At 42.5% G+C, this 12,769-nt stretch overlaps 1 non-coding gene across 1 annotated transcript; it reads left to right on the top strand.

Annotated features, from left to right (window-relative positions):
- The first annotated feature begins 12,305 nt into the window (after nucleotides 1-12,305).
- TRNAT-AGU lies at nucleotides 12,306-12,379 on the top strand. The gene has a single exon. It is a non-coding gene; the product is annotated as a tRNA-Thr (tRNA).
- The last annotated feature ends 390 nt before the right edge of the window (nucleotides 12,380-12,769 follow it).

Raw genomic sequence — 12,769 nt, 5'->3', positions numbered from 1 at the left:
TTCTTCTTGAAGATTGTGAAGATGGTAGCATCTTAAACTGTCTACCAACTGTGCTGTATTCCCCCAAGCTTGGCACACAATAAAGGCTTAGTGAATACCATTACTTCATTGATTCAGTGAAGGCCACATCTTCGTATGTTGCCAAGTTAAGTTTTCTTCATAGCCCTTCATCATCAGTGGTGACTAAGAAGATTACTGAAGTGAGTTTCTCTTCCAACTCAAAAACCTAAGGGCCTAATTAAAAATCCCAAACCTCTATAATTGTGCTCTGGAGCACAAGAGAACCTCTAAGTGAATTTGAAATACTTTTTGGAATCAGCAGGGTGCTGTGGGGAAATAATTAGTCTGGAAAGGATTGCATTATTGCATAAATCAAACAATCATATTGAATGCTTACTGTGTGCAGAGCACTGTGCATAGCTCTTGGGAAAGTATAGTAGAGTATCTACTTAAACCACATCTGCAAATACTGATGAAATAGCGTTTTGTCCAGTGACGCAAAAAAGACTAAAAGTGTGGGAAGTAGCATGGTCTAATCATCATCATCATCATCATCAATCGTATTTATTGAGCGCCTACTATGTGCAGAGCACTGTACTAAGCGCTTGGGAAGTACAAATTGGCAACATATAGAGACAGTCCCTACCCAACAGTGGGCTCACAGTCTAAAAGGGGGAGACAGAGAACAAAACCAAACATACTAACAAAATAAAATAAATAGAATAGATATGTACAAATAAAATAAATAAATAAATAGAGTAAAAAAAATATGTACAAACATATATACAGGTGCTGTGGGGAAGGGAAGGAGGTAAGATGGGGGGGATGGAGAGGGGGACGAGGGGGAGAGGAAGGAAGGGGCTCAGTCTGGGAAGGCCTCCTGGAGGAGGTGAGCTCTCAGCAGGGCCTTGAAGGGAGGAAGAGAGCTAGCTTGGCAGATGGGCAGACACAGGCCTGGGAGCAAAGACACCAAGGCCACACTGACCCTGGGCAAGTCATTAACTTTTCCAGGCCTCAGTTTCCACATATGTAAAATGGGGATGAAATGCCTCTTCTCCTTCCTAGTTAGACTCTGAATCCCATGTAGGACTGTGTTGGATCACATTGGATTGATTCTACCCCAGTGCTTAGCACAGTACCTGGCACCGAAAATGCTTAACTAATGCCATTATTATTATTATTAGAAACCTGAATCAAGATGGCTAGAATGTCATTCAGGAGCCTTACAACCAGCATAGCATTAAGCTGTAGACCAAACTGAGCAATTAATCAGTGGTATTTATTGAGCACTTACTGTGTGCAGAGCACTGTACTAATGACATAATAACTGTGGTATTTGTTAAGTGCTTACTCTGTGCCAGCCACTGTACTAAGCGCTGGGGTGGGTACAACAAATCAGGTTGGACCCAGTCCCTGTCCCACATGGGGTTCACCGTCTCAATCCCCATTTTACAGATGAGGCAACTGAGGCCCAGAGAAGTGAAGTGACTTGCCCAAGGTTACACAGCAGACAAGTGGCGGAGCTAGGATTAGAGCCTTCTGACTCCGAGGCCCATGCTCTATCCACTATGCCATCCTGCTCTTGGGAAGGTAAATACAATAGAGTTGGTATGTTCCCTGTCCAAAAGGAGCTTACAGTCTAAATGGAGAGACAGACAAATAAATTATGGATATGTACATAAGTGCTGTGGGGTTGAGGGAGGGGTGAATAAAGGGTAAAAATCCAATGCGAAGGATGGCACAGCAGGGAGTGGGAGAAGAGAAAATGAGGGCTTAGGGAAGTCCTCTTGGACTCCATCTCTAGACTGTAAGCTTGTTGTGGGCAGGGAATAATAATAATAATAATGATGGCATTTGTTAAGCCCTTACTCTGTGCAAAGCACTGTTCTAAGCACTGGGAAGGTTACAAGGTGATCAGGTTGTCCCACAGGGCTCACAGTTATGAATCCCCATTTTATAGATGAGGTAACTGAGGCCCAGAAAAGTGAAGTGACTTGCCCGAAGTCACACAGCTGACAGTTGGCGGAGCCGGTATTTGATCCTATGACCTCTGACTCCAAAGCCCGGGCTCTTTCCTCTAAGCCACGCTGCTTCTGTTTATTGTTGTATCATACTCTCCCAAGCACTTAGTATGGTGCTCTGTACACCGTAAGTGCTCAATAAATATAATTGACTGACTGACTGGAGAAGATGTGCTTTTTGTTAAGGCTTTGAAGGTGGGGAGACTGAACGTCTCTCATATATGAAGGGGGAAGGAGCTCCAGGAATCAACTGTAGAGTCCAACTTCTATAGAGCCGAGCGGCTGAACATAGCCCTGAAGCCGCATCTGACTTTCAGAACAGTTCCATCTGTGTTGCTTGCTTGCCGAACATAACATCAAAGGGCAAGTCTGAATCATAAACTATAAGATATGCAACCCTCCATTAAAGCAATTCCCACTGATTATCCTGTCACCGATCAGTCCATGAGAGGGGAATGACCTAGTTGCTGTGAGGTGAACTGAGAGAGGAGACCCACAGAGCAAAAATACAGAAGGAACCGCAGAGAATGTACCGAGGTGTGGAAAAGTGGGAAGCAGGGACAGCTCGGTGACACCTTGATGTTGAGCAATTAGGATTGGACCGTAGGTGTTTAAGAAGACATGTATTTCCCAAGCAGTGCCCTGCACACAGAAAGTGCTCAATAAATGTGATTGAATGAATGAATGAATGAATGAATGAAGAAGAGTTTTGCTTGTTTGTTTATTGGTTTCAGTGCTAGTTCTTAAGCACTTATTATGTGCCAGGCACTGTGATTCAAGATAACCAGGTTGATCACAGTCCTTGTCCCACATGGGGCTCACAGTCTCAATCCCCATTGAACAGATGAGGTAACTGAGGCATAAAAAAGTTGTGACTTCCCCAAGGTCACACACAAAACAAGTGGCAGAGTCAGGGTTAGCCAGATCCTCCTCACACTGCTTCTCATATTGTTACATCATGACAACCAGAAGCCAAACCAGTAATGCTGCCTTTGGTTTTCGGTTCCTTAAATATAGCAAATGAGTCTTTGGGAAGCAGCATGGTCAGTGGACAGAGCCAGGGCCTAGGAATCAGAGGACCTGGGTTCTAATCTCAGGATCTCCACCATCTGACTGCTGTGTGATCTTGGGAAAGTCTCGTAACTTCTCTGTGCCTCAGTTCCCTCTCCTGCAAAATAGGGATTTAATACCTGTTCTCCCTCCATATTTAGATTGTGAGCCCCACGTGGGCCCTCACTAACCTGTATCTACACCAGCGCTTAGGATAGTGCTCGAAACATAGTAAGTGCTTAACAATTGCCACAGTTATTACTACCTCTTTAAATGTTCCCTGAGTGGAGCAGGCTATCGGCAAACCATGGAACCTCAACCGCGCTCAAACATTGGGATAAAATGTCAGTTTCCTGGCTGGTTTAACGAAAACCCTGAATGGAAGTTGACGGACCTTGTCTTTTACCATTTATTTGAGGATGGACATTGGTGGTGGTTTTGTAATTAGCACTGGAAGGATTTTGAGAAATTCAGAAAGATCTTCAATAATTACATATGCTTTAATCAGAAAACATGGGAAAGACGCGCTGTAATAGAAAAAGAAAAGCATAGGATACAAAACAGATCTAGAAAAATCTCGAGAGAGAATGGCCATTAGCTAACGCAGAAGAAGGAATATTATGGGTTGTATAATGCTACTGAATGGAATATGCCCTGAATTGTTACATTATCAAGAAGCAAAAGCAATGTAACAAATGGAAGTCTTAAAAATAATCAAAACTATAAGCAGTGTTTGGACAGGTAGTAAGGAAATTACTAGGAAAGAAGTTTCTACAAAGTAGAAATCACCTACTTTAGAAGCTAACATCTGCTCTTTAAGTAGATTTTCCTACCAACTCAAAAATATAGGTTTTATGATATAATAAAATGCACCCTGAAATAATTTTATTTTGCAGAATGAACCTTTGTCCCCACAGATGTTGTAGAGACCTATGGAGCTATGCACAAAATTGCAGATGGCAAGAAGAAAAAAAACAATTTCTGTGATTGCTTTTTAAGGATAGAAACAGGGAAGGAAACGTCAAGTAAAAATAAATTAAAATGAAATAGCCCCAATTTAGAAGTGAACGAGAATTAAACGTGTAAGTTTGCTTCCTAAAATAATATTTAAAATGTGTCTCATAGGTACTTTATATATTATTCATTCATTCATTCAACCATATTTATTGAGCGCTTACTGTGTGCAAAGCACTGTACTACTTGGGAAGTACAAGTTGGCAACGTATAGAGATGGTCCCTTCCCAACAATGGGCTCACAGTCTAGAAGGGGGAGACAGACAACAAAACAAAACATATTAACAAAATAAAATAAATAGAATAGTAAATATGTACAAGTAAAATAGAGTAATAAATCTGTACAAACATATATACAAATTATGATGATGGTATTTTGTAAGTCCTTACTCTGTCAAGCACTGTACTAATGATAATAATGGTATTAGTTAAGCCATTACTATGTGCCAAACACTGTTCTAAGCACTGGCGGTATATAAAAGATAGTCTGGTTGGACACTGTTCTTGTTCCACATGAGGCTCACGCTCTTAATCCCAATTTTACAGATGAGGTAACTGAGGCCCAGAGAAGATAAGTGACTCACCCAAGGTCACACAGCAGACAGGTGGCACAGCCAGAATCAGAACCCAGGTCCTTCTGACTCCCAGACCTGTGGTCTATCCTCTAAACCATGCTGCTTCTCACTAAGAGCTGGGGTAGTTATAAAATCATCAGCTCACATAGTCTCTGTACCACGTGGGGCTCAGTCTGAAGGAGGTAGTATGGGTAGTTTATCCCCATTTTACAGATGAGGAAAAATTAAGTGACTTTCCCAAAGTGCCACAGCAGGCAAGTGGCAGAGCAAGGACTAGAACCCACGTCTCCTGATTTCCACTTCTGTGGTCTCTCCACTATGCTACTTATCTGCTTTCCTTTTCCCTAGATATCACTTTTCTAGCTATTTCTAAACATTATATGGTCTTTCCCAGAGGAAAACAGAATTTCTCTTTTTGTTCCATGCTGGGAAAATATTCCCAGTCATCCACACAGTCTCAGACTTCATATGGCCAGGTTCAATGCATAAATTAATATTTTACAACCATGGCACCTTGATAACTTCACTGCCACTTTCCTGGATATTTCCTTCAAGGTTGATGCTCTTTTGAAATCATTTTTGTCCCCTAAATGTTAATAATAATATTAGCATTTATTAAGCGCTTACTATGTGCAAAGCACTGTTCTAAGCGCTGGGGTAGATACAAGGTAATCAAGTTGTCCCACATGGGGCTCACAGACTTAATCCCCATTTTCCAGATGAGGGAAATGAGGCCCAGAGAAGTGAAGTGACTTGCCCAAAGTCACACAGCTGACAAGTGGCGGAGCTGGGATTTGAACCCATGACCTCTGACTCCAAAGCCCGGGCTCTTTCCACTGAGTCACAAAGTTTCTTCCTGATTCACCAGGAAACATTGTTAGATTACAAAAGACTGGTTTTGTTGTCCAAATGAAAAAAAAAAAATTAGTTGTGCAAAGTCAGTCCACATTAAGAAAAAAATATGCTATGTGATTCTCAATTTGGATGACATGGTCAACACTTTCTTTTTACTTCCTCTAGAAGATGATTTATAGAAAAGTTGCTTGTTTTCGGTTGAGACATGGTTCCTAAATTCCAATCAGGAGGTATTTGATTTGTAAAAGTAAATATTACAGAAAAATAGCTGTCTTCTTTTATCATATGACTGCTTCCTTCAGTGTTTTCCTCTGAACAGAAACAGATCCAAACTTTCTGTTCTATTATTTTCACTCATGGAGTTTGCAAGCAAACCAAGAGAGAAATAGCTCTATCTTTCACATCTCATTAGTATCATTAAATCTTCTCAGCTGGTCCATCTACTTGTTCACCTGGTGCAGGACTTTTCACTTCATTTTATTCCTCTTCAATACTATTTTTTATTTAGGGTAGGTGCAACTGGACTGATTGACAGCAAAATAATCCTGAGCTTTGTGGATCTAGAGGCAGGACATAAATCAAAGGGCACGATTGAAAGGATCAGGACATGACTAAAAGGATTAGGAAGGGATAGCCCAAAATGCAGTCTTCTCTCCTTTCACAATTACAGTTCTGGCTAGGTGCATGTGAAATGATCTGCTCCATTTATCTTTATATCCCTTCAACATGTTTCCTGCAGGAAGGAGTGTAGCCACGCTACCTAAAATAAGCCAGTCATTAGAAGAAATCTAGGAAGTATGCAAGACATTTTCTAGTCATGATGAACGGCATTCATGCTTCTAAATTTATGTCATTTCAGTTTTGCAACACATGGGTTGGGACTTGTCAGCACCAACCTCCTTTTTGGAATTAGTCTGAGGAAGTCGGATGGGACAGTGCAGGGCAGAAGCCAGAGGGAAATTGTTTTAAAAGCTGCAGTGAGTGAGGGTGGGAGAGAGGGGAGAGTTTAAAGAGAGTGTGGCAGGTGAGTATGGGGAAGAATGGGTTGCCTTGATCCACCTGGAGGTGGGGATGCCCATTTCATTTCCAATGAAGTAAATTGGCTACCCTATTTTGGAACCTCTTGGGTGCAATATGAATATATCATTTTAGGCATATTAGTTCACCGTGGGCAGGGAATGTGTCTGTTTATGGTTATATTGTACTCTCCCAAGCACTTAATGCAGTTCTCTGCAAACAGGCACATCCCTGACCTCAACGAGTTTCCATCAAGAGGGTAAACAGACATTAATAAGTCCAAGAGCACAGGACATAATAATAATAATGGCATTTATTAAGCACTTACTATGTACAAAGCACTGTTCTAAGCACTGGGGAGGTTTCAGGTTGTCCCACAGGGGGCGTTCCGTCTTGATCCCCATTTTACAGATGAGGTAACTGAGGCCTAGAGAAGTTGTCTTGCCCAAAGTCACACAGCTGACAACTGGTGGAGCAGAGATTTGAACCCATGGCCTCTGACTCCAAAGCCCGTGCTCTTTCCACTGAGCCATGCTGACATGTCATTAGTCCAAAGATGCAACTTAAAGGCAAAAGAGCATAGAAATGAAAATTGTGGTATTTGTTAAGCCAAGAATGATTTCTGACTTCCTTGAACTTTATTTCGCTACGAAGGCACTGCCTAGTAATTTGGTTAATGGGGAAAGTGAAGAACATCCAGCAATCACTGGCAGTCTAGAGGAAGAGAGTGAACCCTAGGCAAGGGATGGGTAAATAGGGGGAAGGGTGTCTTTAAAGGCCAGCTCTGCTCTTCTCCCTCTCTCCTCCCAACCCAGCTTCCCCTAGCCCCTCCTCCGACTTTGACTTCGGGCACCAGCCTCAGTGGGGAATTTCTCCTTCGGCCTTTCAGTTTCAAATTTCAGATTTGGACCTGGAAGTTGGCAGTTATGTGTTCTTTAGGTAGGAAAAAAAGACCTGCTAATACTTATGTGAAACTAAATCAATCATCATATTTATTAAGCTATTACTGTGTGCCAAACATTGTATTAAGCAGTTGGGAGAATACAACAGACATATTCCCTGCCCACAACGAGCTCACATGGATAATTCTGTTATTTTTGAGTGCAAAATCTAAGCCTTCTTGGGCCTACTCCAGTATTTACTAAAACACCTTCTAAATCAGCCAGTAACATCTGAAAAACCTCCTAAAACACCAGATCTTACCACCAGCCCACTACCACCTTGGCAATTATGCTGAACTCTTACTGTGTGCAGGACACTGTACTAAGCCCTTGGGAAAGTACACTATAACAATGTAGCAAACACGTTCCCTGCCCACAAGGAGCTTACAGTCTAGAGGACACTTACAATTTCCCACAGCCCCTCTGTACCTGTTGATTTACATACTCTACTGTGTAAGCACTTACTCATCCACATCTCTTTCTTTCTATTCCCCTATTCCTTCCTTCTGAAATTAATTTTTGTCTGTTTCCCCCAGCAGGTTGTAAATTCTCTAGGGGCAGAAATTACGGCTTCTAGTAGCAGTCAGGGTCAGATTAGGACAAGGACGCATGCGGCTTAAATCCAGGGCTTCGGGTTCAAGAGAAGTAGCGTGACTTAGTGGAAAGAGCACAGACATGGGAATCATTAGACGTGGGTTCTAATCCCGGTTCTGCCACATTCTGCTGAGTGGCTTTGGGTAAGCCACTTAACTTCTCTGTGCCTCAGTGACCTCATCTGTAAAATGGGGATTAGGACTGTGAGCCCCATGTGGGACAACCTGATTTCCTTGCATCTACCCCAGCGCTTAGAACAGTTGTTAACAAATAGTATACACTTAACAAATACCGTAATCATCATCACCAAGAGAAGCAGTGTGGGCTAGTGGATAGAGTACAAGCCTGGGAATCAGAAGGACCGGGGTTCTAATCCCGGCTCCACCAATGTCCACTGTGTGACCCTGGGCAAATCACTTCACTTCTCTTTGCCTCAGTTACCTCATCTGTAAAGTGGTGATTAAAACTGTGAGTCCCACATGAGGCAGGGACTGTGTCCAACTAGTTTGATTGTATCCACCCCAGCGCTTAACGCAGCACCTGTTACATAGTATGTGGTTAACAAATACCACAATTATTATGAATTATTATTAACCTTGCCTCTCAAATTCATTCATTCAATTGTATTTACTGAGTGTTTACTGTGTGCAGAGCACTGCAGTAAGCACTTGGGAGAGTACAATATAATAATAAACAGACACATTTCCCACTACTACAACAAGAAGCAGCATGGTTCAGTGGAAAGAGCCGGGGGTTGGGAATCAGAGGCCATGGGTTCCAATCCAGGCTCTGCCACTTGTCAGCTGTGTGACTTTGGGCAAGTCACTTCACTTCTCTGGGCCTCAGTTACCTCATATGTAAAATGGGGATTAAGACTGTGAGCCCCATGTGGGACAGCCTGATTACTTTGTATTCCCCCAGTGCTTAGAACAGTGCTTGGAACATAGTAAGCACTTAAAAATGCCATTGTTATCATTATTATTATTACTACTAGCAGTGATATTTACTGAATGTTCAAGAAGTGCAGTGACCTGGGCCAAGGGCTTGGGAAGTCTAGAATTTAGATGTGACCCGTTCCCGATACTTAAGGAACTTACACACTAACAGGAGATACACACATACAAATATTTAGGAATAGAGTGGTCAAAATAAAGTACACATATATTTGAGTTCTGAGGATGGATACAAAAATTCATAAGTGCTTCTAACTCTGTTGTACTCTTCCAGGCATTTAGTACATTTAGTACAGTGTTAATCACTAAATGCTATTAATTGATTCTCACCCATATGTCACCTTCTCTTACTTCAACTTCTTTCCCCTCCAACATCCTATATAATCCTCATTTATAGAGACATACCATGGTCTAGTGAATAGAGCATGGGCCTGCGAGTCAGAAGGTCATGGGTTCTAATCTCTACTCTGCCACTTGTCTGCTGGGTGCACCTTGGGTAAGTCACTTCACTTCTCTGTGCCTCCATTAACTCATCTGTAAAATGGGGATTGAGACTGTGAGCCCCACCTGGGAGCAGGACTGCATCCAACTCGATTTGCTGGTGTCCACCCCAGCACTTAGTACAGTGCCTGGCATATAATAGGCGCTTAACAAATACCATAGTTATCACTGCTATTATTCCCTTTTAAGGAATTTTAGGGTTAGAGGGAGTGTCAAAGATCAACTAGACTATCCCTCCACCTCTGGGGAAGGTTGTACACAAACAGGAAAGTATCTCTCCCTTTTGATAACCTCTTCCTTCCCACAGTTCCTTAACACTTATTGTCAAAGCAGTCTTTCTAATATCTAACTCAGGTCCTTGACATTTCTTTGTTTCTGTCCCTAGTGGAACAGCAAAAAAGCCAATCTCATGATTCAGAGAATGCTCTTTCGCATATCTTTTCTTTAAATGGTATTTGTTAAACACTTATTGTGTGGCGGGCACTGTACTAAGTACTGGAGCAGATAAAAGCTAACCAGGTTGGACACAGGCCATCTCCCACATGGGACTCACAGTCTTAATCCCCATTTTACAGATGAGGTAACTGAGGACCAGAGAAGTGAAGTGAATCTCCCCAGGTCACACAGCAGACAGGTGGTGGAACTGGGATTAGAGCCCATCCTCTTCTGACTCCCAAACCCGTGCTCTACCCAGTAGGCCAAGCTGCTGCATTAAAATAAATTACAGATGGACAGAAGAGTGGAGATTAAGGATATTTACATAAATGCTGTGAAGTAGGAATGTGTATCAAAGTGCTTAAGGGCTGCATTGCCAAGGGCATAGGTGGTATAGAGGGTGGGGCAGATAGGGGAAATGAGGGCTTAGTCAGGAGATGTGATTTTTAGAAAAGTTTGTTGGTGAGAAGTTTCTGTTTGTAGCAGTTTGCGAAGCAGCCTGGTCTAGTGGAAAGAGCGCAGGAAAGGGAGTGAGAGGACATGGGTTCCAATTCCGACTCTGTCACTTGTTGCTGTGTGGCCTTGGGCAAGTCACTTCTTCTCTGTTCCTCAGTTACCTCATCTGTAAAATGGGGATTAAGACTGTGCGCCCCACGTGGGACAACCTGATTACCTTGTATGTGTCCCAGTGTTTAGAACAGTGCTTGGTACAAAGTAAACACTTAACAAATACTATTCATTCAGTTCACTCAATTGTATTTAAATTTAATTGTATGCCTCAGTTACCTCATCTGTATAATGGGGATGAAGACTGTGAGTCCCCCGTGGGACAACCTGATCACCTTGTAACCTCCCCAGTGCTTAGAACAGTGCTTTGCACATAGTAAGCGCTTAATAAATGACATATTATTATTATTATTTATTGAGAACTGCAGGAAGTGCTTGGGAGAGTACAATACAACAATAAACTCACACATCCCCTGCCCACAATGAACTTCTCTGTGCCTTGGTTACCTTATCTATAAAATGGAGCTAACAATTGTGAGTCCCATGAAGGACTCATGTGTCCATACTCATTTCCTTGCATGCACCCTATTGCTTAATGCAGTGCCTGGCAAATGCTAAGTGCTTAAGAAATATCATTTTAAAAAAGTGCATCATCAACCATTGAGGTTATTGAGGAGTGGGGGTATATGGACTGAATGCTTTTTTTTTCTCAGAAAAATGATCCATGCAGGCAGCAGAGTGAACTTTGGATTGGAGAAGGGAGAGACAAAATGCAGGAAGGTCAGTGAGGAGGCTGATCCTCTAGTCAAGGTGGGAAATGATAAATGCTTGGATTAGTGTGGTATCAATTTGGATGGAGAGGAAATGGCAGATTCTAGAGATGCATGAAGGCAGAACCAACAGGATTTCATGACAAACTGAATGTGTGGGTTGAATGAGAAAGATGAGTCTAAGATAATGCCATGCCAAGGTTATGATCTTATGAAATAGGGAGGATGGGGCTGTCTACAGTGATAAGAAAGTTAGGGGGAGGAGAGGGTTTGGGTGGGAAGATGAGGTATTCAGTTTTGGATGATATCAAGTTTGAGGTATTAGCAGAGAAGAATGGTAGGAGGAAGATTGGGTAATGACTAGAGAATGTTGTAGGGTCAGAGGGTAGGTTTTGGATGAAGATACATGGGAATATTTGAAATCAGTTAGGAAGAAGTCATTGGAAAGTAAACCGTTGAAGTTGGTAATCAGGAGGAAATTAGGAAGAAGGCAATTGCTTTGATGAGGTGAGAAGGGATGGGGTCAGATGTTCAAGCAAAGGGTGTCCGATTTGAGAGTAGGCAGGAGATCTCCTCTTGAAATACTCCTGAGAAAGATGAACGAGATGAAGAAAGGGCAGGATGAGGAGGGGACCAGAGAGAAGCAAGGGAGTTTTAGGGAGATCACACCTGATGGATTCGATTTTCGCAATAAAATTTGTGGCCAAGTCATTTAAAGGCAAAAATCGGGGAGACAGGGGGATGAAGAGTTGGAGGAAGGAATATCTAAAACAGCAGACCCGGGCAATGAGCTTGGAGGATGGAGAACTATTGTTGCCAGACAGAAAAGAGGGCAGAGTGAAAGCAAGCAAGGATGAAGTCATGATGGGTAAGGTAGAACCGGTGCCTGGATTCTGCCAAGAGCGCTCCTCAGCTCAGGCACAAGAACAGAGGAAGTGTGCTTCAGAGGTGATCCAGGGCTACAGCTTGGTGGTATTAGACTGTATGTGGAGCACTTGTATGTGCTGTATGAGCACTGTAAGTGGAGAGCTTGGCAGAATATAGTAAAGTGATATAATTGCCAACATCAGCTGGCTCCGTGGCTTAGATGGTTAAAGCACCCGTCTAGTAAACAGGAGATCCTGGGTTCGAATCCCAGCGGGGCCTATTCTTCTCCTTTCTAGACTGTGAGCCCGCTGTTGGGTAGGGACCATCTCTATATGTTTCCAACTTGTACTTCCCAAGCACTTAGTACAGTGCTCTGCACACAGTAAGCGCTCAATAAATACGATTAAATGAATGAACTTAAAGGAGCTCACATTCTAGTGAGGAAATCTCTAGGAATCCTAGAGCTGGAAGAAACTTCAAGAGATCTCCTGGTCTCCCCGTAATATATGTGGTATTTAAGTGCTCACTCTATGCCAAGCACTGTACTAAGCATTAGGGTAGAGACAGGTTAATCAGATTAATAATAATAATGATGATGATGGCATTTATTAAGTGCTTACTATGTGCAAAGCACTGTTCTAAGCACTGGGGAGGTTATAAGGTGATCAG

The sequence above is a fragment of the Tachyglossus aculeatus genome, chromosome 4 (assembly GCF_015852505.1).
Source record: "Tachyglossus aculeatus isolate mTacAcu1 chromosome 4, mTacAcu1.pri, whole genome shotgun sequence".
Classification (NCBI taxonomy): domain Eukaryota; kingdom Metazoa; phylum Chordata; class Mammalia; order Monotremata; family Tachyglossidae; genus Tachyglossus; species Tachyglossus aculeatus.
Note: the sequence above shows the minus strand (reverse complement) of the source record. Positions and strands in the feature narration are given on the sequence as shown.